This window comes from Cryptomeria japonica, chromosome 10 (assembly GCF_030272615.1).
Source record: "Cryptomeria japonica chromosome 10, Sugi_1.0, whole genome shotgun sequence".
In the NCBI taxonomy this organism is placed as follows: Eukaryota; Viridiplantae; Streptophyta; class Pinopsida; order Cupressales; family Cupressaceae; genus Cryptomeria; species Cryptomeria japonica.
In genome coordinates, this window is record NC_081414.1 from 402,249 (window position 1) to 428,737 (window position 26,489).

The 26,489-nt window shown below is 37.3% G+C and overlaps 1 protein-coding gene across 2 annotated transcripts in view; it reads right to left on the bottom strand.

Moving 5' to 3' along the window:
- Positions 1 to 279: 279 nt before the first annotated feature.
- Positions 280 to 26,489, bottom strand: part of LOC131069426 (pentatricopeptide repeat-containing protein At4g01570) — a 45,035-nt gene continuing 18,825 nt past the window's right edge. For both annotated transcript variants that reach the window (XM_058004848.2, XM_058004847.2), the window contains exon 4: positions 280 to 770. The gene's annotated coding sequence lies outside the window, so the exon portion shown is untranslated. The remainder of the gene's footprint in view (positions 771 to 26,489) is intronic.

Here is a 26,489-nt window from a genome sequence, read left to right on the forward strand (position 1 = left end):
GGATTTATAAATATGTGGATTGTACATGATGTTAGAGCAAGGGCACTTGGCAAAAGATTCATAAGGGTCAATGAAATGACATTGGGTTACGAATCAGGACAAGATGCAGCATAGAGAATAAAAACCCAAATGATCTAGATCCCAGAAAAAGGATCAGGTAACAGTACACTAACTTGAAGATTCTTATGTGTCAAACTTATAACCAAAAATGAATATACACAGACATTTATAAACAACAATCAGAGTGCAAAAAGAGAATAAAAACATTTAGACACAGAGAAATGGCAGTAGCGTCAATAAGAACTGGATCAAAAAATTAATCATTACACATGTTCCATACGATGCGAGTATCTGACATGGGAGACATAAAACTCTGTAAATCTGTCTTCTCTGAGCTTAAAATAATTTTTTTATACATATGAATATGAATTGAACAGACATCAGGGAAAGATGATTCATCTTCTGGCATTTACCGAAAGGATGGCACCACATTCGAGCCATGGGTGATAAGTTAGCACTATGACATTTTCTGCCACCCTAAATTGGCACTAGCATTGAAATTTAGCAGTACAAACTAAACTGGCTATAAAGTCTTGCAAAAATGTCACCAGAACCACTGAATTCAGAGCATATGTGTCTCTGTTTATTAAACCTTTTTGGGCACCAACCATCAACCCTTCAGGGTGGCAAGAGAAACAATGGATGCTCTGTCAGAGCCATCATTTACTGATTCACTAGAGTACAAAGAGCCTCTTGTGTCAAGCTGTAACCTGGATCACAGAACAACAGAGACAAGGAATTAAATAACAGAATAAAATAGATAACTGCAAACAAGTGGATTAGGTAGTTTACATAAAGCATGAAAAAGAGTTATTTTTGTTTGAAGCTTTTTTGGTCCAATTTTTGGTTATGTGGCGAGTTGGCAACTGAAGGCTTTAGGATAAGCACACCATAATATCAATTGTAAGTTAACCAGATTATTAGAACTAAACAATCTAATCCTAAGTCACATTGGTTAATTGAGTAGTTGGTTCATTTCTCCCAGACTGTTTTAGGAGTCAATTTGTGCTTTATATGTGTCTTGTGCATTGATTGTATGAATTAATGGAAAATAAATGCCATTGTTTTTAATGTCTATTGTTCATGGCTTCTTCATTATCCTGGTTTGATGTTTAATACCTGGGTAATGGCTCAAACAAGTGCTATCAGAACCATTACATTGCTTTCTCTAAGTTCTCCTAGCTGTAGAAGTTTGACAATTGACACATTTCTGTCAGCAGCTATTGCCACTGTAGTAGTATTTTTGTTAGCAAATTCGATTGAAGTGTTGATGTTTCACTGGAAGTCATGGATTGACTCATTGCAGGTGGTTTCCTGTGTAAAGGGCCTTTCTTTCCAGCCTAGGGCTATTGATGAATAAGCACAGAAGCATTGTTCCCTTCTTACCTAGTTCTATGAAACAGGAAGAGACTACATTATAAAAGGAAACCAGAGCAGGTTTGAATGTGAAGTGGTCATCCAGCAAGTGAATTGCCTTAGCAAAAGCTGTTGCTTCAAATTTATGAAGTGCACCTATTGAAGAAAGAAATTTCTTTCATCACATACTCTTTAACGGTTTTGGATTTGCACCAGTTCATCTAACATTTTCAGAATAATTAATATCCTGGTCTGCATAGTTATCTACTCCCATGCACAGACAACGCCTCTACCTGCAAAATTCTGTTTTTTCAAGCCTTCTGATTACATCCTATGTCTCTCTCATAATTCATATAGATGAAAGTAAAGCATAATTTGATATCCATTTTTTCAACTCTTCTAAACCTGCCAAATAAATGTGCATTATTTGAAAAGTGAGTGCCATAATCTAGGTTTCCACAATGTAAAGGAATCTTCTCTAACAGAAGTTTGGAAAGGAAAATATATCTTATGGATGTTGCTTGTGATGTACTGATCCATCAGCACAGCTAAAATATAGATCTTAGTGAAGAAGATTAGTGAAAGCAAATATGATTGAACTCCTGTGCAGGGTGATCTGCAGGCCACAGGATTCACCCATAATAGATCTAGTCTTCAAAGAAAAGGAACAAAATGGGAGCTTCAAATTCAAAAATAAACAAGTTGATTGGGCATTTTATTTAATGTATAGATTCAGTGTTCAAAGGTCTTATGTCCAATTCTACTTTTCTGCCAGAACCAGAAAAACTATCACCCATGTCTGCATTTGTTAATGTAATTTCATCATTCAGTGATTATTGACTGTGAATTTCACATTTCTGGAAGTAGGACTTTGTTGGCTTTTCAACAAGTAGAAAAATCAAGGGATAAAAGTTGTAAGGATTGTGTATTTTAATCCCCAAAAATAAGGATAAAGTATTTTTTAATATTATTTTATTTTATTTTTGAGCACAAGTGCAAAGTGTACATTTTGTAACTTTGTTTTCTGTGTTTGAGGTACAAGAGCAAAGTGTTGAGTCACGGACCAGCTAGGACTCGAACCTAGGACCTTCCATACGCTGTTGGAGTGCTCTACCACTGAGCTAGCATCATTTGTAACTTCATTCTTACACCAAGAAGTTCGAAATTCTTTAGCTAAGGAGAGCATAAAGAAGTGTTTGCAGATTGGAGTTCATTTGGAGAAAATTTCGATATTGCTTGCAACTGGATGAGCTTCTTGTCAAAGAATCCGCAGATTTTGGAGTATAACCAGCTAATAGGAGGCAGATCATTCGGATTTTCTGAGTTTTTTCTAAAGATCTTTCTGTCTTCTTATCTTTTTCTTCTCTCCCCATCGAAGGTGAAGTTGGTCAAGTACAGATTTATTACATTCTCCGAGTTTTCAAAATCCGTTGGAGATGATTTTTGTGGACTTGTTCAAGTTTTTAGTGAGAATAATCATTTTGTTGACTAAATGGAATGAAAGTTTTGAAGTTATAAAAGGTTGGAGAATTTGCATGTGAAAATCCCATTCTCATGGCTAAGTATGAAATTGAAATAAAATCTCCAAACACTTAGCCGTTCGCAGCCTCAATTTTCTTTAATCCAAGATAGATTTCTAACTTATTTTCCTTTGGTTTTCCATGTCGCAGGAGGAAATGGAAGCAGGATCATCATAGAGATTGCAGCTGGAGTTTCAAGCCAAACGGAAGATTGAGGACAAGTTCACAAGCAAAGTTCATCCGAGTGTGGAGATAGCCAAAATTTGGCTAAGTATGAGAAATGTTTCTTCCAATTTCCTCAATTATGATGAAGGCATGGAGAAATTCTTCTCCAAATGTCAGGGTATCAAGAAGGAAGGCATGATCAAAACGAATGTCTGAACAACTTGATCTTATCATTTCATATTTGCGAGAAATTTCCCACAGCTTTTTAACCCTCCTCTTGCGCAACATAAATTGGAGCCACAAAGAAGCAAGCATAGAGTCGTCAACAAGAAATTCAACAATTTTCTTCATGGGCCTGCCAATCATTCCTCCTGAACCAGGCAAAGAACCTCATCCAGTACTTCAGCCAGACTTGGATTTCAGCAACGAACAAGAACACGTTATCACAGGATTGTACAGCTTGGCGTGGGAAGTGAAAAGAAACACTCTTGATTGGTATCGCATGTGTTTTGTCCTTGACGAAGAACTAGAAATTGTAGCACGTATTGACGCTGGGATAAGAAGAGAGCAAGAGCCAACTCCCGTACCTGCTCCTGCACCGCCTCAGCAAGATTAGGAGTGACTCACGCTGTGGTGGCACCTCATCATCTTTCGACCAATCAGATTGCTCCAAGTTAGCATGTCTAGGTTCAATGAACCTGACTTATCCAGAAGCTTCTAGAAGAGCACACTTCACAATGCAACAACCTTCTATTTTCATTGATGGTTCATATTTAGCAAGAAGGACAAGTGTCCCAAATGTAATTTTCTCATTGGTCAAGGGTAGTTAGTTTTGGGAAACCCTAATTAGGGTTTATAGCTTTCAATCTTGGCCCTTGATCACTGTTTGATCTCGATCGTTCATTTATTTTTGAGAAACTATATAAGGCTACCTCCTCTCATTTGGAGAGTGTGAGGTTTTTGATGTATTGTTGCGTAAGATCATTTCCAGATAATATATTGCATGTGCGCTTTCTCTTAAGGCTTTGTAATCCCTTCTGTTTGAATGATTTGCATGGTTTCAATTTCCTCAACACTTAGTTAAAGTTAATTTAGATTTGCTTTCATTGTTGTTAATTTGAATGAAGGATTTGATAAGTGTCAATCGATGGTGTATCTCCACTCATTTGGAGAGTGTGAGGTTTTTGATGTATTGTTGCGTAAGATCATTTCTAGATAATATATTGCATGTGCGCTTTCTCTTAAGGCTTTGTAATCCCTATTGTTTGAATGATTTGCATGGTTTCAATTTCCTCAACACTTAGTTAAAGTTAATTTAGATTTGCTTTCATTGTTGTTAATTTGAATGAAGGATTTGATAAGTGTCAATCGATGGTGTATCTCCACTCATACTTTTGGTGAATGGAAGATTTCCATTTTACCGTGTAAAGTTAGTCTGAACCCATCCTCTGTGCATCCCAACATCTTAATCATAAGCACAATCCATTGAAGATTGCACCGGCTTTGTGTAGTTGTCCCTAGTGTGGCGAAGCAAAGTTTGGTTTCCCAAGAGCACCCAATTGATACCGTCTCCAGAGTTTGTAGGATTAGATTAGCTTTCTCAAACCCTATCTCTTTTCTCCTTTTTGAAAGCCTAAATCTCGAAAATCCCCCCCTCCAAAAAAAAAGAGAGGCTAAAATTGCTAAATCCATCTGTTGGCATTTTGATGATGTTGTGATTGTCATTGATGGACACACACTTGTTTTATGATCACTTCCCTATGTATGAATTATGCTCAACCGGTAATTGTTCCAACCGGTATTATGAATTATAGTCTTTAGACTATTGGTGTTTTGCAGAAGGTGTTTACTGGTCACAAAGCGGTATGAAGACCCAAAGCGGTATGAAGACCTCAAGCGGTTCGAGGATCCCAAAGCGGTACGAAGGAACAAAGCGGTTGTTAACGTTTTTCCCAGTCTTCATTTTGACAAATCGGTAATTGGTAAAATGTATGAACCAGTAATCGGTAATGAACCAGTATTACTCTGTGATGAGTTACCAACCGGTATTTTTGTGATGAGTTATCATCCACAGACACTTTGGCGGTAATTTTGTGTCGTGTTACCAAATGTGTCTAGATGCATTGAACCTAGGAACTTGCAATGTAATCCTATTGGACCGACATGAAATCAGATTCCTTTATAAGGACATCATGTCTAGGGTTTTAGCGATGAGAAGGTTTCAGCAATGCATGAGGTTTTTGTATGTGCGATCATAGAAGAGAAGATTAGGTCTGTGTAAAGAAACAGAGTGTGGAGATACTGAAGACTGAAGTAATGCTAATGTGCATTAACAATGAGCTATCAAGGATCTAACCAAGCATACTGTGCTAGTATCTAGATCACTCACTTGTTGATTACTTACATCTTCGACAAGTCTGAAACCCTTAACCGGGTAGGCCTGGCAAAGCCTTTGTAAATCCTCTAACAAGGTGGTTCACAACTGTGAATCTGAAATCCTCTCACAAGGTAGTCTTTAACAGGACTTATCTCCTAACAGAGATCTAGATTCCTAACAAGATCTGTTCTGGTGAAGAACATTGTATGACCTTAACCGGTCCGGTTACTATTCTGCAGATAGTTACTTGTGAGTTTCAGCTCACCGTGGTTTTTTTCCCATTTGGGTTTCCACGTCAAAACCTCGTGTTATGGTGATTGTGCTCTTGTGGGTGAATGCTTTATTTGCTGTTTGGTTTGCATTTGTCTTAACCGGTTTGTTAGTAAATCTGTTATACCTGTTAACTGCTAAACTGTTTAAGAGTTTAAGTTCACTAATTCTTGGTATACTAATTCACCCCCCCCCCCCCTCTTAGCATTCATCACCATCTAAGTCTAGCAGTTCAAAAGACACTTGTTAACGTAAGTCCCCCTTCAGATTTTCAGCATATACTACCCAAGAAGCTATTTCACTAAAGTCGCTTGTTCGCACATATAGACCTTGGAATCAGTAGTGATTTTTCAAGAGAGGATAGAATGCCTTCGGGTATCCTATTCTAATGTTTGGTAGACGATAAAACAAACACCAACAGTACGGAGGTTAGAATTCGCTAAGTGTCAAGAGGGGAGAAGGATTCCCACAAGTCACACTCAGAAAACAAGTTAACACAGCATATATGGAGAGAAAAGCCACAAGACATACACCTATAATGAAGGTAAAAAAACATACACAACATACATATAGGTTGAAAGAAGGCAAGAGTGGTGATTTTCAATTAATTATAAGGCCAATGGCCAAACTTACAGTTGCAAAAATGCAAGATAAGTGGGAGAGCATGGAATAGCTCAATCCAGCAGAGAGAGAACCCTTTAGAATGAGGCTTAACAGCCTTTATATAGAAAAATGGTTACAAGAGTGATCATGACCTCTGCATGTGAGTCTGGGAGTGCAGGGAAGTGCATGCACCTGACATTGTGTACATGCAAGCAACCTAGCCATACCCACAAAAGACAACCCTGAGAAGGTGGATTGACTGACCTTCCAAAGTCAGAGTATGCAAACATGACATAACTCACCACAACAAGCATGGCCCCATACCTCCCTTGAAGGAAATCCTGCCAAAAACATTAAATGCACCCCTGTGGCTCCACAAAAGAAAGTGCATAAGTTACAAAAGTTGTCGGAGCATTTAAAGCCTTGAGTGTCGATCACGCCATCCGGAAGTGTTGCAAGCCAGAAGTAGTTTGGAAGACTTCGGAGACTTGGGTCGCCGAAGTTGGGGGAACTTCGGAGACCTGGGTCACCGAAGTTGGGAAGACGTGGGAACCTGGGAACTTCGGGGTTGAGGGGTTGAGGAAAAGAAGACCTAAGATCTTTGGAGACTTAAGTCACCAAAGTTGGGGAAACTTCGAAGACCTGGGTCACCGAAGTTGGGGAAACTTTGAAGACCTAGGTCACCGTAGTTGGGGGAACTTCGGAGACCTAGGTCACCGAAGTTGGGAACACTTAGGAACTTGGGAACCTGGGGGTTCCGGAGTTCTGGGGTTGAAGAACTAAGGAACTTGGGAACCTGGGGGTTCCGGGGTTGAAGAACTAAGAAACTTGGGAACCTGGGGGGTTCCGGGGTAGAAGAACTAAGGAACTTGGGAACCTGGGGGTTCCAGAGTTCCGAGGTTGAAGAACTCAGGAACTTGGGAACCTAGGGGTTCCGGAATTCTGAGGTTGAAGAACTAGGAACTTGGGAACTTCGGCGTTCCGGAGTTCCGAGGTTGAAGAACTTAGGAACCTGGGGGTTCCGGAGTTCCAGGGTTGAAGAACTAAGGAAGTTGGGAACCTGAGGGTTCCGAAGTTCCAGGGTTGAGGAAGAGAAGACCTAGGAACTTCGAAGACCTGCGTCACCGAAGTTGGGGGAATTTCGTAGACCTAGGTCACCGTAGTTGGGGGAACTTCGAAGACCTGGGCCACCGAAGTTAGCAAAACTTAGCAAATTGGGAACTTTGGGGTTCTGGAGTTCTGGGGTAAGAGAACAAGAGACCAAGGAAGGGAACTTCGGAACCTCGGGGTTCCGGAGTTCCAGGAAAGAGAGAGGAAGAGAAGGCTTGGGAATGGAACTTCCGACAAGACAACACTTCATACTTATTGATTCCATCCTCTTCTCTTGGATCAAACTGGGGCAGCACTGGTCCATGGAACATATCTCTGATCGGTTCTCACTAATGGACCAAGGGTGTCATAAAATGACAACAGTTATATCAAGAGAGATGAAGATATTGGAAAGTTAAACGCTAGAAGTGATGAAGGTATCTTTTTGAGATATTCCACAAAGAGCAAAACCTACCGATGCTATAATAAGAGACTGAGAAAGATTGTTGAAAGTGCAAATGTGAAGGTTGATGAGAACCTTGGGAAAGAGATCAGAGCTTATGATGATGGTCAACATGTTGTTTTATCTCCTATTCAACTTGAAGAGCCTAAACAGAATAATCCAGCAGAGACTGTTACTTCGAATGTTACTGTTGGTGATGATGTGCAGGAACCTGAAGATCTGAACAATCAGAAGACTCCAAGGTATGTAAGATTGAATCATTCTGAGAATCAAATTATTGGTGATAAGAATAAAGGTGTGATGACTAGAAGAAGGTTAGCTGCTAGAAGTATGTTTAATTTCTAAAGTTGAACCTAAAGATGTTGTTGAAGCCTGTAAAGATGAAAATTGGATGAGAGCTATGGAAGAAGAGTTAGATCAAATTGAAAAGAACAACACTTGGGAACTTGTGCCTAGACCTAAGGATAAAAATGTTATTGGTACTAAATGGGTATTCAGAAACAAATTGAATGAAGTCGGTGAAGTAGTCTGAAATAAAGCTAGATTGGTCTGCAAAGGATATTCACAACAAGAAGGAATTGATTATGAGGAAACTTTTGCTCCGGTTGCCAGAATTGAAGTTGTTAGACTGTTGCTTGCTTACGCTGCTTATAAAGATTTCAAGGTATATCAGATGGATGTCAAATCTACATTTTTGAATAGTGATCTAGAGGAAGAAGTTTACATTGAACAGCCTGATGGATTTTCATTGTCGGATGATGGAGACATGGTATACTAGATTAGACAAATATTTGTTAAAAATGAGATTTTCTAAAGGTGCTGCTGACAGTAATCTGTACTTTAAAATTAAAGATGATAACATTTTGATTGTTGAAGTCTTTGTTGATAACATTATTTTTGTGGTGATGATGATATGAGTATGAAGTTTGTTGGTGATGCAAAAATAATTTGAGATGTCTATGATTGGTGAGATGAAATTTTTCTTAGGTTTGCAGATTGCACAAATAGAGAAAGGTATATTCATATCTCAAACTAAGTATGTAAAGGAATTGTTAAAGAAGTTTGGATTAGATGATTCCAAACGGGTTGGAACTCCCATGGTAACTGGTTGTAAATTGTCTAAAAATGATGAATCTCCTAAAGCTAATCAGAGTTTGTATAGATCTATGGTTGGTGGACTGCTATATCTTACTCAAACTAGGCCTAACATTATGCATGTTGTATGTATGGCTGCTAGATATCAAGTTGATCCAAAGGAAAGTCATGTTACAACTGTTAAGAGGATATTCAGATAGCTAAAGGGAACTAAGGATTATGGCCTATGGTATCCAAAGAATGATGATTTCATGTTGTGTGCCTACACTGATGCAGATTGGGATGGTGATGTTGATGACTAGAAGAGTACTACCGGTGGAGCATTCTTTTTAGGTAAGAAGTTGGTTTCATGGGCAAGTAAGAAACAAGATTCAATGTCTTTATCTACTGCTGAAGCTAAGTATATTGCTATTGCTAGTAATTGCACTCAGATAGTTTGGATGAAGCAAATGTTAAAAGATATCAGAGTTATTCATGATGAACCTACTGTCATTTATTGTGACAATTCAAATACTATAAACATGTCAAAGAATTCGGTGCAACATTCAAAGACTAAGCATATATCAATCAAATATAATTACCTGAGAGAGCAAGTCAGTGAACAGAAGGTGAAACTGGAATATGTATCTACAAAGAAACAAATTGCTGATATTTTCACTAAGCATTTGCCTGCAGATACATTTGTCTATTTGAGAGACAAGTTAGGGGTACCCACCCATCCTACTGAAAACTAGATGCAATGAGTTGCATCGATCCGATGGACTTATCAGCCTTATTCTTTTATCCGGATTGATGAGTTGGCACTGCTCCTCTGTTGGAGTAGTCTGTTGATTTGGTTGTGTATTGTAATGTCCCTACTAGTTGGAGATTACTGTCTTGCAAAACAAACTGTTAGAATGCAACAAATATATATATATATATATATATATATATATATATATATATAACTATCCTAATTTGCAATTAAACTTCAATTACTTAATTAAAATTAATCTCAATTCTTATTTAATAAAAAGGATATGAGTGCAGTACTGGGACATGTCCTTAGGCGGTTGTAATTCTCGCCTTCTTGGAACCCATCTTGGTTCCAAGCCTACCAAGGATGACCATCATATAGGATCAATTCCTTGCCTTGGGTGATACATCTTATCATCCAAGTCTACCAGAGAGGACCGGCCAGATCCGTCTCTTCTTGGATGAGTTTTTGACACCCAAGACTTGACATATATGCATATGAATACTCAATATATACTGCCTACCAGGGATTATCATAATCCCTGTATTAGGCTGAGGGACTTTTCTCCCAATAGCCTCCATCACATAGCCAAATCATTGTTATTCATAGAACATTTTATATTTCATTATCATCTATATTTAATGTCTGCATCTACATATTCCTTAATTACTATTATTGTTCCTAACTATTTACAAATATGTTGCATACATACATATATTTATTTGTTACATACCCATGAGACAATATTATTATACTACTATAAATCTGCCCCAAAGATTGGCATACTATCTCACATACGACAGAATTCTCATTAACGTATATGTGTGTGTGTGGCACACACGTCCACACACATATACATCCTTGTGGCATGTAAGTTAATCGCTTACCTGTTTGCAGTCCGCAGTCTTCCCGTGCTCTTCCTTCCGTGTCACTCCCTTGTTGCGGTTGCCTCCCCTATACCCCGTGGAGGGGAAGGGTTGCGTCCCTCCACGGGAAGGCGTGTGACGGTGGTCGCAACCCAGGCTGCGACTACCGTCCCACAACTTCCCGCGGAAGGGACCCGTGGTGTATTCGCAGCCTACTGGACCCATAATATATGCTATTTATTATTATTGGTGTGTTTAATAAAATGTACATCAGGTGATACAGTAGGGGTTATCACATGTATCCCAAGGGGAGAGAGATTCATGTTTTTGGAGAGAGTATGATTTTCTGTTTTAGAGATCTTTGGCATTGTTGTCAAAGGGGGAGAGAGATCATGTGAAAAACTGCTTTATCTATCTCGATCTTAGGGGGAGTTTGTTGAGGATATCTTCTTTCTTGGCATTGACTGTTTTTCACATTCATATGTTGCCATCAATGCCAAAGGGGGAGATTGTTGGATTTGGTTGTTCATTGTTGCTGCTAGGATATGTTGTTGTCATTGATGTCAACATATTCCTGTGATCTATTCCAGTGAGTTTGGGAAGCTTTTTTGATCCGGTTTGCAGTTCTTTGTTTTACTGGACTCCATCGGTATTTCCTCCGATATATTTCAGTGTGATCAGATCTTGTGCTGAGACTTTAAGATATTGTCTTGGATAGTCTTGTGTATCTTCATTTCAGATAGTTCGTGATTTGGTGCTCGCAAGTTATCCTTCTTCGTGACAGTTGCTGATTGGTTGTGTTCTTGAGCTTCTAGACGTTGACTGATGAAGATTTGAAAAGTGGTGTTGGCGCAACTGTTCCGGATGTTTCTAACGTGCTTGTTGGTGTTTCCTAGTCGTGTCTTATTTGTTTTGGCGATCCGCATTAATCGATGTGCGAGTTTTGGCGATTTCTATGAACCGGTGATGATTTTCATGTTATGCAATAATTTTGGTGTAGCGTGTTGCGATTGGTCTTGGCGTGATTTCCGGTGGATGTGATCGTTTGAAAATTTGAATTAGGTCCATGCTATGTAATGTAAATCATTATATTGGTCCGGTGGTCGATCTTTGTATCGTGTGATGTAATTTTTTGTAATTGTAAGTTGAGGGTTGAGGGTTTGGCTGACCTTGTTATCAAGGTTGATGATTTGTATGTATATATAGGTGAGATACTTATGTAATTTAGGTGTCGATATTGTGTTTGCATTATCAGAGAGAGGTAAATGTGCAAACAAGGATATATCATTTAGTGAAGTATTGAGGTGAGATTCGTGTTGCAGAGCAGACAACTGTGCTTAACCGGAACTGTCATCAAGCATTTAAAGATGCTATCTTTGCAGTTCATTTCTTCTAGATTGTAGTCCAAATCATATTGTAAGTCAGTGAGACTTCCTTGAGGGTTGTAGCTTTTCGGGCAAACATATTTTGAGCAATGAGCTCTAGGCAGTGTGCCTAAATGCATGTGCATTCCCCATTGTAATATTTTCACATACTACTGCAGAGTATCATCTTACTGTGGGTAGGTTCCCACCGTGGTTTTTCCTTTAACCAGGTTTTCCACGTCAAAAATCTTGGTGTTGTGTGTTGCGTGTTGTGCTGTTAATTTGGTTATCTGTGTATTGCTGCAGTTTATCAGTTCTTGTTTTAAAGATTGATTTTTTGTATTCGGTGAAGACTAATTCACTCCCCCCCCCCCCGCCCCCCTCTCAGTCTTCCTTCTTGATTACTACTAACAACCCAAGGGTTAATGAAGGCTTGAGAGAAGTCAACATCATGTTGAATATTGAAGATTTTTGTATAGGAAAATTACTTGTGTTTTTATTCATCCATACCAATCAGATTAAAGCTGCAGATCAACAGTAAGAGTCACACATGGTTTAGAGGGAGTTATATGAAGATTATGGCATGGTGTATAAGGGAAACACTTCAAGTACATGCATTAATTTAAGAAGAGAGAGAAAAATATATAGAAAGGATAAGCAAGGGAAATAGGAGAAAAAGTCTACAGCATAAAAGCACATATCTCAAGTATATAAACTAAAGAAAGCCATCAAGATAAGTTCCATCTTTCAAAATTATTCTTAGCATTATGATTTAAATATTATATTATAGAAAAAATGTCTTTGGAATCAATGAAATTATATTTATAAATGTATTACAATTCTCACTTTAAGTTAGAATTGTTGTTTCGGGACAAGATCAAGGTTAATCCCGGATGGGGAAATTACATAATAGTTTCAAGAAGAAATAGCAACTTTCTGCATACTGCTGATATACCAAAGCAAATTAACTCTATCGGTATTTTTCTTCAAGTTAATAATCCTTGAAATGGTTGATTGTGGAATGTCAAACAAAAGTAAATTCCTATCCATCGGCAATTGCACACAAGTTAGCAAATGCTTATCGGTCATTTCGCTAAGTTAGGCAAATGGGTAAAGAGGCTGACACTCTTATGGCTATCATCAAGCATGCCGATAACAAAAGGGAATTAAGCATTAATCGGCTCTTTCAACCAAATTCTTAACTTCACCAGTTGTCGATAATCAACAAAATATCGATAAAGATGACTTTCCAAAAGAAAAGATGCATAGCCGAGTTAGTTATGATAACTACCCACAATTCTATTAAGTCTAAAAGGCATGTTTATCCAGGTTAACGACCTCTATCAAAGCACCAACTAGGGTTGTGAATTACTTCTAAAAGTAATTATAAATTTATAACTAATTGCAATAACATGATCTCCAGATATACAAATTATATTTTATTGCAAAGGAGATAAGAGCTTTCAAGAAAATGTATTTGGCAATGTGGAAGTGTAAACAAAGCACATAAACAACTTGACAAAATGAGGTGGAATGCCATGATTGCAGGTTATGCGCCAACAAAATTGTTAAAAGGCCTTAGAAACTTTAAAGCAAATACAAGTGGCAAATGCGAGGTTGAGTTTCATGTTTTTTGCCAGTATTTTACATGTCTACACACTAAATTGAGAGTTTGCAAAAGAGTATGAACATCTATTCAAAATTAGAGAAATAAGCTTCGCAGTCGAAAGCAGCAAGATTGCTAGCAATTCTAAATGAAGCAATCTGAAAAATAGACTTGCACTATCATAATGTGCACTATATCAAGATCTCAGAATCAATCAAAGCACGACAAAGGGAGATTTTTGTCAAATATTATAATTGGAAATACTCTAGTAGAATGAGAGCGTGACAAAATGTGTGAAACAATTGACATTAAGTCTCAATGAAATACGACCTCATGAAATGCAGATCCAACAGCATGCACGTAATAGATTTATTGAAAAGAATGCATATTAAAGGATACATTCAAAATAAATTTGTTAGAAAGTCTTCAGAAACTTTTGAGCAAAGAAATTTACTAGGCATGTGAAATGTTTGATAGAATGTGTCAAAGTCTGCTAGATTGAACACATAGTGATAAGGAGATTCGCTTTAATTTATACTGCTCTAGTAGACATGAATGCAAAATGTGGAACCAAGAACGACATGTGAACCATCTGACAAAATGCCTCCAGTAAACTTGATCTCACACAATGCCAAGACTGCAGATCTACACAAGACACATGAACTAATATAGTCTTATAGATGCCACAATTGCAGCATATACACAAAGTGATTGTTGAAAAGGCTTTAGAAACTTTCACGCCTCCACCAAAATGGGTAGCATTGGAACACGCTGTAGATGTTTGCACTTGGCCAATAAGATATATTTTATGGCATCTTTCATCCGAAATTTTGTTTCTTATCAACTAAAGAAAACAAGTTTGAAGTGGCGACAATAGGAAGATTACTTTTAGGCTGTGATACCGGTTCTCCCCTTTTTTGGCTGGGTCCTGGTCCTGGTCCGTGCCCGGTCCTGGTCCTGGTCCGGTTCGCTCTGGGTCCCACCCGGGTCCTGCCCAGCCGCCTGGGCAGGACCCGGGTGGGACCCAGGGCGAACCCAGGAGGACCCGGGTGAACCCAAGCCCGTGGGTTCCCAAAAACGGGGCCCATGGGTTAGCAAGCATTTAAAAACAATAAAAAAACAATATTTTTAATCTTCTAAATACATCTAAACCCTAATCCGCCCCTCTATGATGCATTTCATGCATCAAAACATGCATTCAACCTATTCTACTTGCATTTTTGAAGATTTTTTCTCTACAATCAGGGTTCTTAGTTTTTGTATTTTTCTTCGAATGTGACGACTACGAAGGTGTGAGACACGCATCAAAGGCATAGGAATCACTGGAGAAGAAGGATTTAGCCTTTAAAGGTAAGTGAATCTGAATTTTTTTCAAGTTTTCAAGAATTTTTCCAAGTTTTTTTCAAATTTTTAAATTTTTTTTTAAAGTTTTTTAAAGTTTTTTTAATTTTTTTTAAAGAAGTCTTGTATATTTTTTTACACTTTGTATGCATAGTATGGGGTTATAATACCAAAATTTTAATAATTTTTTTCAATAATGTTGTGCATTCTCTTTTCATTTTAGGTGCACTATTCATATAATCATACATAATGGCTGGAATTGGAAGTGCAAGTGCAAGCTCTAGTTCAGTTGCAAATGTCCGAAATGAAAATACCCCCTTTAAAATTGATCAAGATTCACCACTTTGGCATTATACAACAATGATCAAGCCAGTGTCTGGTGGTGGGGGTTTTGTTTGGCAATGCAACCATTGTGGCACTGAGTATACCAGCTCATACTATCGAGTGAAAGGCCACCTTTGTTTCATCCCTGGGCGTGGAATAAAATTTTGTAAGGGATCAGATGGCAAGGGGCTGCCAAAAGCTCTAGTTTTGGGATATATTAGAGAACAAGAGGAAGCTGATAGGAGAAGTAGCAAAGCAAAGACTAATCATCCTCTTGTCCATCAAAGCTCAATGTCTAAGAGGCCTTCTAGTAGCATTGGCTCCACAAGACCAGCTGGTTCACATCCTTTCATGCAAAACCCACCAGTTGATGTAGTAGAGAATCAGAATGTTGTGGCTTCACGGAAAAGAGGCCCATTGGATTTTGCCTTCAAAAATGAACTGAGAGAGATTGCAGATTCCAAAATTGCACGTTGCCTTTATGGCAATGGGCTTCCTTTCAACCTTGTTAGATCACCTTACTTTCGGGACATGGTGCATACTCTTTGCAATACACCTTCTGATTATGTTTGTCCAGGGTATGAAAAGGTGAGAACCACCTTATTGGCAAAGGAGAAAGCATCCATAGAGTTACAGTTGAAGGTCATCAAAGATACATGGCAGGAAACAGGTGTGACCATTGTTTCTGATGGATGGAAAGATTGTAAAAATAGGCCATTGATCAATGTTATAGCAGTGTGTCCTAAAGGGGCAATGTTTTTGAAAGCAGTGGATTGTGAGGGGCAAGTGAAAGATGCAAGTTTCATTGCCAATATCTTGATAGAATGCATTGACATGGTGGGGCCTCAAAATGTTGTCCAAGTTGTAACTGACAATGCTAAAAATTGTAGGGCAGCAGGGACTATAGTGGAGGCTACATATGGTCACATCTTTTGGACACCATGCGCAGTACACTCACTCAATTTAATCATGCAAAAGCTTGGCACACAAATTGATTGGGTGAAAAAACTATATGCGGAGGGCGAGGAGATTCAAATGTTTGTGACTAATCATCATGTCACAAGCCATTTTCAGGACCTTCTCCAAGTTGGAGTTGTTGAAGGTAATTTATAATTACTAATTTTAAATTTTATTTTTTAATTTTTTAGTTTTAAATTTGTATTTTTTATAGACTTGCATTTGATATATGTTGTGTATTTTGTTATGTCATGTTAGGTTGCTGAAACACGATTTGCATCTCACACGCTTGTCTTAAGACGACTTCTGAAGGTGCGAGACGCCTTGAGTCGGTCATCAACAGCTTGTGGAGTGTACGGAAGCAGTCCCACACAAAAAGAGCTCTAAAAGTAAGAGCATTGATCCTTAGTGAGAAATGGTGGGATGATGTGGAATATGTTTTGAATTTCACTGAGCCCATCATGAGCATGATCAGGTATGCTGATACTGATCGCCCATGTTTGGGCGAGATTTATGATGGCATGGATTGCATGGTGGAAAAAATAAAAGAAGTAATAAATAGAAAAGAAAATGACCCAACGGAAACATTTTTCAAAGTTGTGCAGAAAATTGTTGTTGACCGTTGGAACAAGATGACCACCCCCTTACATCTCTTAGCATTTGCTTTGACGCCAAAATTTTATAGTGCAGAGATGCTTGCAACACCAAGGAGGGTGCCACCATATAGAGATGCAGAGGTTGCTTCTGGCTATAGGGCTGCCTTTAAAAAGATATATCAAGATGAGGAGACAAGAAATATTGTCATGAGGGAGTTTGGCCAATTTGTATCTGCAAAAAATCATGATGTTGTAGCTCTTAATGCTAGATATGGGATGGATGCTGATGAGTGGTGGTATGTACATGGTCAAGGCTCCATTTACTTGCAGCCTCTTGCAATTAAACTTAACTCCCAAGTATGTATCTTTTTATTTTTTATTTTTATAGTTTTCCAGTTCCATTTGATGCTATCATTTTTTTATTTTATAATTTTAATTTGTAAATTTCTAATTATGTTTTAACTTTTAACAGGTTGCAAGTTCTTCTTCAACTGAGCGGAATTGGAGTACATACTCCTTCATCCACTCAGTCAAACGTAATCGTTTGGGTGCAAAGAAAGCTGAGGATTTGGTCTACGTACACTCCAACCTTCGTTTGTTGTCACATAAGGACCCTGAATATAGTGAGGGTGTAACAAGGAATTGGGATCTAGCCCCTGAGTGTGCTGATTTAGATGCTACAGTTGCACAACTTTGCCAAGTCTCTATAGACGAGGCGGTTATGGAATTTGAGAGAAACATAGCTAGTGGGAGTGGCATTCCATTTGATATTGGTTCAATTGATGCTGAATTTGAACCACTTGATGACCGTGGGCTTGGGTTGGATGCTTCAGATGAAGATGAATATGGAATTTAAATCCCATAGATGGCTTGTAATTTGAATGTTTAACTTTATACTTTATTGTGTCATGACATTTTCACATTTTGAAACTTGAAACTTGAATATTATCTTTTTTGCAAATTATGAATATGATATTACATTTATGATTTATGATATATCAATATCAAAATATTTATTGGCATTGGCAATTATGGATTTATGATTTATTGATTTATGATTTATCTGTTATCATCTATGTATCATTGTATGGGAAAGTTACATTGTATGTTTGATGTTTCATATTTGTATGTTTGAATTGTGAACATATATAATTTTGATGTTTGAAGTTTGAACATATATATATATATATATATATTAAAAAAAATTAAAATATATATATATATGTACGGACGAACCCGTACCCGTACCCAAAAAAAAAAATTTTTTGCCGAATCCGCAAACCCGTACCCGAATCCGAACCCGAATCCGAACCGGAACCGGTAACTTAGCTTTTAGGTCATGCCATTTGTGTTCGTATACACGAGGAACATGGAACCATGGACAAAAACAATGGAATTCGTGTGACAAAGTGCCTTGCAGAGATAACAACTCAAAGAAATACCTTAGTTGACATGCATGCAAAATGTGGAAGCATACAAAAGGCATGCAAATAGCTTGACATACTGCCCCAAAGAAATGTGGTTCCTTAGAATGCATGATTGTGGGATATACATAAAATAAACTGTTAAAAAGGGTTTACAAACTTTCAAGCAAATGCGAGTGGCAAGTGTGAAGCCGATTCAACAACCTTTTCCCAACATCCTCCCTACCTGCACACCAAAGTGGGAGGTTTGAGATAGAATTTGGACGTCTATCAAGGTAGATTTTATCTGATGTTTTACTTGAATGCAAAATGTGGGAGCACAGACATGCTACGTGCACCATTGAACAGAATACCATGAGGAAGTGTAGTTTTGCGATCGCTATGGCTACAGAATATGCACATAATGGAATCACAAGACAAAACTCCAAAGAGTTTTCCAAAATTTGCAGAATCGAAAAAGATGATATACAAATTTTGGGTTGCCACACACTGTATGATTTCATTTATAGTAAGAGAGTATCATGTCCCCACCTTAATAGCATCATCCAAGGAGGAATTCAGAAAAATCATCTTACTAAGACTTCACAACTTTTCTGAAGGTTGGAGATCCACCAGTAAGGACTTTGACATTCAACAAGAGAATAAAATATTTCCTAAAACTTCGCAAGGATTTGTGTATCGAAATCAACCCTCGAAATCAACCCCCGTATTCAAGCAAATTTGTAAACTTAACAAACCCCTAAATAAGCGATTGTCAAGGCCCACGTAAAAAGAAGAGAGACACGAGATCAATATGAAGAAAATTGTCATGCCCTCACCTTGCTAACAGTCAATAATCAAAGGAAATTGTCTTTCAAAGACTTTACAATTTCCTAATCGAACTTAGGTAACAAGGAAATTAGTCATTGTCTAAGGAAGAATAAACATAGGCATCGCTTTAACCCTTAAGTGATTCATTACACTATGAAAGGGCACGTATGAGATAAAAGGCCACAGTCACAAAATAAAGAGGCGCCACTTTTCAGGAGGACATGGCTATGAAAAGAGGCAACCCTCCTAGACTGATTGGGGGGTATATATTGCCAACAGAATCAAAGGAGAGGGGCATGGATGGGCAAGCGATAGAAGCAATTCTACAATCGGTGGAGAAAGATAGCAATCAGATCAGAAGCAAATACAGTAATAAAACAATAAGATAAATCCAGATCGAGCATAAGGAAGCAGCAGACTCCTGGTTATTTCAGAACTATTATTAGAAGCATTTAATAATCTAACAATTGCTCTTGGGGTATAACTATAGCATTTAAACCCTTTGTTAATCATGATCAAATCATTCAAACAGAGCAGGTATTGAACATCATCATCAATCATCCAAAACAAATTTTCAGAAACATCAGTGTCAGCGAATCATTAAATTATATCAAAACAGTCCAGCAGATCGAACCATCCTAAGCAGGTCAGATACATTAATCAAATCACACAGCAAAAGTATTTCCCATAAGATAGGGAGTACCAATCAAAAGAGAAACCAGTCCAATTCATCACAACAATTTCTAATTGTATATGGTGAAAATGGATAACAATAATAACGATATTGAAAGGCTAAATGAATTCAACCACAAAACCCTAGCCTAACAATCAACAAAGATCCACCATAACATATGAAGATTACCTAAGACAATGCTAATCAGATGAAATCACAAAGATTATACCATCACATGTCCAATAGGGTTTTGATCTTCATTCTTCCTATCTCCATTGATCTTGCTTGATATAAATGCTCTCAGATTTTATGTGCACAAGAGCTCAACAAAGAACGGAATGTGGTTGCTAGTAGGATCGTAGTGTAGTCAATTGCATAAGTTGATTAGAATGCATAGAACAATTAGGGTAGATAATGAAGGAAGCATCTCCTTATATAGAAGACACTATATGAAATGGAGGGATAAGATTGAGAGGTGTAAAAGGAGGTCGGCTATGATTAGAGGGTAGGTAAAAGAAATAATAAAATAATGAAAGGGGTAGGTAGTGTATGAATTAAGAGATGAATGACATGTGTCATGGGTAGAAAAGGTTAATGAATTAATTAAATAAATAAAGATTTATTTAACTAATAGAAGAAGTGGGATCAATTAAATAAATAAAATATTTATTTAATTTAGGAAAAGGATAATTTAAATAAATAAATGTATTTATTTAAATGAGAAATAAGGCTAGAAGAGGATAAATGAATTAATTAAATAAATAAAGATTTATTTAATTAATAGAAGAATTAGGCTAAAGTAATTAAATAAATAAAATATTTATTTAATTAGACATGACAATTTTGGGTGTCTACACTAATCATTACAGATTAATATTATCAAGCATATATTCAGTGGTATACTTGATATTTCTGCCAATCTTTGTCTTATATATGTATACATGTTGTTTATGCATAATAAAAGTTTAAATATATGTTCTTATGATGGAATATAAAATGTGTCTGATTGACTGAAACCCACCTTGTGGGAAAGGCCTAGGGTGTAAGCAAAAGCGGTATACAAGGCTCCATAAGTAGGCCGTTCTAGAGTTGACTGTAATGGCTCCTAGGACCAGAGGGCACTTACGAAGAGAACCAAGTAACCCACTTACAACCCTCTCCCAACTCCACAAGATGGCAAGTGTCTTTAGGGGGATGAGACATTGATAGAGAAAGCAAGTACAAGCTGCCAAGCAAGAGGGCTGTGGCAGACATCCACTCTTGGGCTTGGTGCAGAAATGACTTCGGGTGGACCCATCATGTCTCTCCTCCAAACCCTAATGAGCTTGCGTAGTATTATTGATAATCTATGAATATGATGTGGTATGCCTAACCCCAATGGTTGAAAAGATATATATATATATGCTGTCTATGTCATGATGCAGGATTTAAATCTAGGATCGCGTTATTAAAGATAATATTTACTTGGTAAGATGAAACCCTAACTCTAATTTGTTGTAATTGTAATTTTAGGGAAAATTAGGTACGGGACATTTCAATTGGTATCGAGCCCTAATCCTGCCAGCCTATGAGATAAACCTACTTAATCACCATACAATTAGGGTTATCTATTCAACCCTTTCTTAAGTGAATCAAAATCAAATAGGCCATCATTGCACTTTTATATGCATGTATCTTTCAAATGTATGCTTTATGCCTGACTTGTATTTATATGGCTTCATGCCCTAGGTGTACTCATACTTCATGCCTTACATATACACTTCATGTCTTATGTGTATTTACGTGTATTACTTCAAGCCTTATGTGGATGCTTCATGCTTTACGCATATACTTCATGCCTTACATGTATGCTTCATTCATGTGTATACTTTATGCTTTATACGATACATGTATTCACATATATGCTTCATGCCTTCAGTGTATTCACATGTATGCTCCATGCCTTAAGTGTGTTCATGTGTATACTTTATGTTGTATGCATTGCATGTATTCACGTATATGCTTCATGCCTTAGTGTATCCATGTGTATGCTTCACACCTTAAGTGTATTCACATCTATACTTCATGCCTTAAGTGTATTCATATGTATAATTTATGCTTTATGCACTACGTGTATTCACATATATGCTCCATGCCTTGGGTGTATTCACGTATATGCTTCATGCCTTAAATGTATTCACGTGTATACTTCATGCCTTAAATGTATACACATTATGTGCTACGTGTATTTACTTATATGTGTCATGCATTAAGTGTATGCTTCATACCCTAAGTGCATTCATACTTCATGCTTTATGTGCTACAAGTATTCATGTATATGCTTTGTGAATTAAATGTATACTTCATTACGTGCATTAATATGTATGATTTGTGCCTTATGTATATTCATGCATACTCTTCATGCTTTAGACCTTACATGTATTCATGAGAATGATTTATGCCTTACATAAATTTGTGCGTAAACTTCATGCTTTCTGCCTCACCTACATTCATGCATATGATTCATGTGTATACTTCGTATTTTACACCTTATGATTCAGACACTATGTGTATGCACTTCATGCTTTATGTATTTGCTTCATACCCAATGTGTTTCAGCATGTTTACACCATGATTACTTTATGCTCAATGCCATTCAGACATATGTCATTGAATGATTGAACTCAATATGATAAAATTGACATACAACTAAACATGTTAACTCTCTTTTGAGGAACTGATGAAGAATCATACCATAGATCTGTCATATGTTTTGACTGCTAAGTCATACGCAGTCTGCGTATATTATGAACAACAGTAGGTGATGAACTTTGGGATTTTCAACCCAGTAAAAGCAGTGTACAAGCAAACAAATGACAACTCAACATAATCCCTACCACAAGTAAGGCAAGATTGTGAAAAAAAAGAAGACAGTACCAAAAACCAACTCTAAACCTTTCTAGGCAAGAACATCTAAGACCACAGATGTGTGCTGTGTTTCAAATCCTCATCTTACTATTTGACAATTTCCTCTTCTTACCTTGCCTCAAGGAAATAAATCAAAGCAGAATCCTGGTAAATGCAGAAATTGAATTTTTGATTGATCATCCCTCAATTAATTTCAAACTATGCTATTACAAGACAAGGAAAAAAACTTATCTCGAGTCATGGGGCTTGCAATTTCTCAACTATTGTTCATATTGTTGAGAATTATTGAGGCACCCCACCTTGAAGTAAAGACAGAAACATATCTTGGTTTAAATCTGCAAGTTGAGTTAATATCAGAGTTGTGCAGCAGAAGCTAAGTACATTCCATGGAGGATCAAATCTCCAGAAGTTAGGGACCCTCAAACTGAAAAGATTTGAATAAAATTGGCATTGCTCGAGGACAAGTAACTTTGGGAAGGACCAACTGTCATGCCCGCACCTTAATAGCATCGTCCAAGGAGGAATTCAGAAAAATTATCTTATTAAGACTTCACAACTTTTCCTAAGGCTGGAGATTGGCCAGAAAGGACTTCAACGTTCACCAAGAGAATAAATTATTTCCTAAAACTTCACAAGAATTTGTGTCTAAATCAACCCCCACATTCAAGCAAATTTGTAAACTTAACAAAACCCTAAACATGCGATTCTCAAGGCCCGCATAAGAAGAAGAGACGTGTGTTCAAGCTGAAGAAAATTGTCATGCCCTCACCTTACTAACAGTCAATAATCAAAGGGAATCGTCTTTCAAAGACTTTACAATTTCCTAATCTAACTCGGGTAACAAGGAAATAAGTCATTGTCTAAGGAAGAATAAACGTAGGCATCGCTTTAACCCTTCAGTGATTCATTACACTATGAAAGGGCATGTGTAACGGTGATAAGGCAACAACAAATGAGATAAAAGGGGTCCAAAAATAAAGAGGCACCACTTTTCAGAAGAAGGACATGGCTATGAAAAGGGGCGACCCTCCAAGACCGATTGGGGGTATATATAGCCAACCAGGACTCAAAGGCGAGGAGAATGGATGGGCAAGCAAATAGAAGCAATTCTCACAATTGGTGGAGAAAAATAGCAATCAGATCAGAAGCAAATACAATAATAAAACAATAAGATAATATCCAGATCGAGCATAAGGAAGCAGCAGACTCCTGGTTATTTCAGAACTATTATTAGAAGCATTAAATAATTTAACAATTGTTCTTGAGGTATAACTATTGCATTTATACCCTTTGTTAATCATGATCGAACATCATCATCAATCATCCAAAACACATCTTCAGAAACCTCAGTGTCAGCAAATCACTAAATATATCAAAACAGTCCAGCAGATCAAACCATTCAAAGCGGGTCAAATACATTAAGTAAATCACAAAGCAAAAGCACTTCCCATAAGATAGAAGCAGCAATCACAAGGGAAACCAGTCCAATTCATCACAGCAGATTTCTAATCATTTCAGTTTATTATTTTCAAACGTATATTCAGTGGCATACTTGATATTTCTGCCAATCTTTGTCTTATATATGTATACATGTTGTTTATGCATAATAAATGTTTAAGTATATGTTCTTATGATGGAATATAAAATGTGCTTGATTGACTGAAACCCGCCTTCTGGGAAGGGCCTGGGGTGTAAGCAAAAGGGGTATACAAGGCTAAGTAAGTAAGTCATTCTAGAGTTGACCGTAATGACTCCTAGGACCAGAGGGCACTTACGTAGAGAACCAAGTAACCCACTTACGACCCCCACCCAACTCCACAAGATGGCAAGTGTTTTTAGGGTGATAAGACATTGATGGGGAAAGCAGGTACAAGCCGCCAAGCAAGAGGGTTGTGGTAGACATCCACTCTTGGGCTTGGTGTAGAAATGGCTTCGGGCAAACCCATCATGTCTCTTGTAATGTCCCCACTTTGAAATAGAATTTAATAATAAATAATAACAATAAAACTTAAATATTAAAAATTAAATTAAAATATTGAAAAATATAATTAAAGATAATTAATTAAAATTTAATTAAGTCAATGAATGGTCAAAAGACATGGAAGGAAAAGTTGTGACTCCCTCAACAATGAGATATAAAAGGGAGAAGAGAACCTCATTGAGAGGGGGATAATTTGGGAATCAAAAGTGAAGATTTGATTTAAATAAGAAATGCAGATCTTATTGTGAAAGGTTGTGTCCCTTTCAAAGGGCAGAAATAATGAAGAGTTCCACTCTTTCAAAAGGTGCTAATGGTGAATGGGTGTGTCTCTTGCCAAAGGGCGTGCATGATAAAGAGGTGTGACCTCTCCCTCACATTGAGAGATATAAAGGAAAGGAATAAAAGCATCCAGTAACAGAACCATGGATTGGATCAGATCATACCTGTTATGAAGTTACAGGCAGTAGCATCTTTGTTCTTGGCGGTATGCATGGGGATGTGCTGAATATGTATGCTTAATTTATGAAGCCTATTAATGTTGTTATGCAGAATTTAGTAGTAATATTAAAATAGACTGCAATATGTATGACAGTAATACTTAATTTCATATATATTCATAACACATGAGAAGTTAGTATACTTATAGTCTGAATCATGTTATTATTGTGACTATTTAAGAAGATGGGGATGAGATGTTCCAAGGAGGGGCAGTCTAAATCCAAGCAATAGGTTAAGTCCCAAGATAGGGTGGGGATCAGCAACCCATAAGCCTTGAGGGTATAAACCCAAGATAGGTAAGGGCTTGTATTTGGTCTCTAAGCGCTTTGGTAACATACATAGACCCTCCTCCCTTAAAACTGAAGTAGTAGCAGGGTCTGATATCTATATTAAGAACTATGAATAATGAAATTAATCATCTAATGAGGAAAATAAATAAGCACTTGTTAATAACTAATAAGTTGAAGAATATCAATGACTGACTTCATGATTTGTCTCATAATCAATTTTAATATATTGAAATAGATTAATTATGTTAATCAAGTAGGGGACATTACATCTCTCCTCCAAACCCTAATGTGCTTGTGTAGTATTATTGATAATCTATCAATATGATGTGGTATGCCTAACCTCAATGGTTGATTCTAGGGACAATTAGGTAGGGGACATTATAGAGATATGGGGAAGACATGCGTAACTTGAAGGTGTTTATTTATAAGTTATATAGGCTCACTCATGAGAATTATGAATATAGAAGATGTCAACATCTAAGAAATATTGGTCTAAACCTCTTTTTATAATGTTCTTGTTGATTGGGAAGTTCTTGGTTCATTGCACTCAAAGGTGCAGTTGGAATCCATATCCTCAAAGACCAACTTGCTAGTGAACAGGTGATTGATAGATTGGAAGAAGGCAAAAGTGGCATACATATCAAAAAAGGACTCATCATGGAAGATGAATGAAATAGAATGAGAACTTTGCTAGAACACTTCTTAGCAAAGCAGAATGCATGGATATTGTTGTGACGTTTTCACACATCGCCCCATTGCAAATGGGGACCCCCTCTTTTTGTCGAATAAACCAAGTCTTTTGTAGTCAATGTTATCTCTCGACCCTAAGGATTGAGTCGTCAATCTAGATTTTGATCTTTGGAGGTGATCAAATGCCTATGTATGGAATGGATTTTAAAGAGTATAGAGCCTTGACAGTTGTCGTCGAGTCAATAATTAGGGTTTTGATGTATTGAGAAATGCAATCTGCTTATTGCTTTATCCTTCGAACTTTGAATTTTGCTAACTATGAACTTGATTGATACTTGCACTTCACAAAGTTTCCTTTTTTTAAGGTACATTGCGAGAAGCAAGAGTTTGGATGCTGAGAAGAGGACATTGTTCAGTGGATGATATCA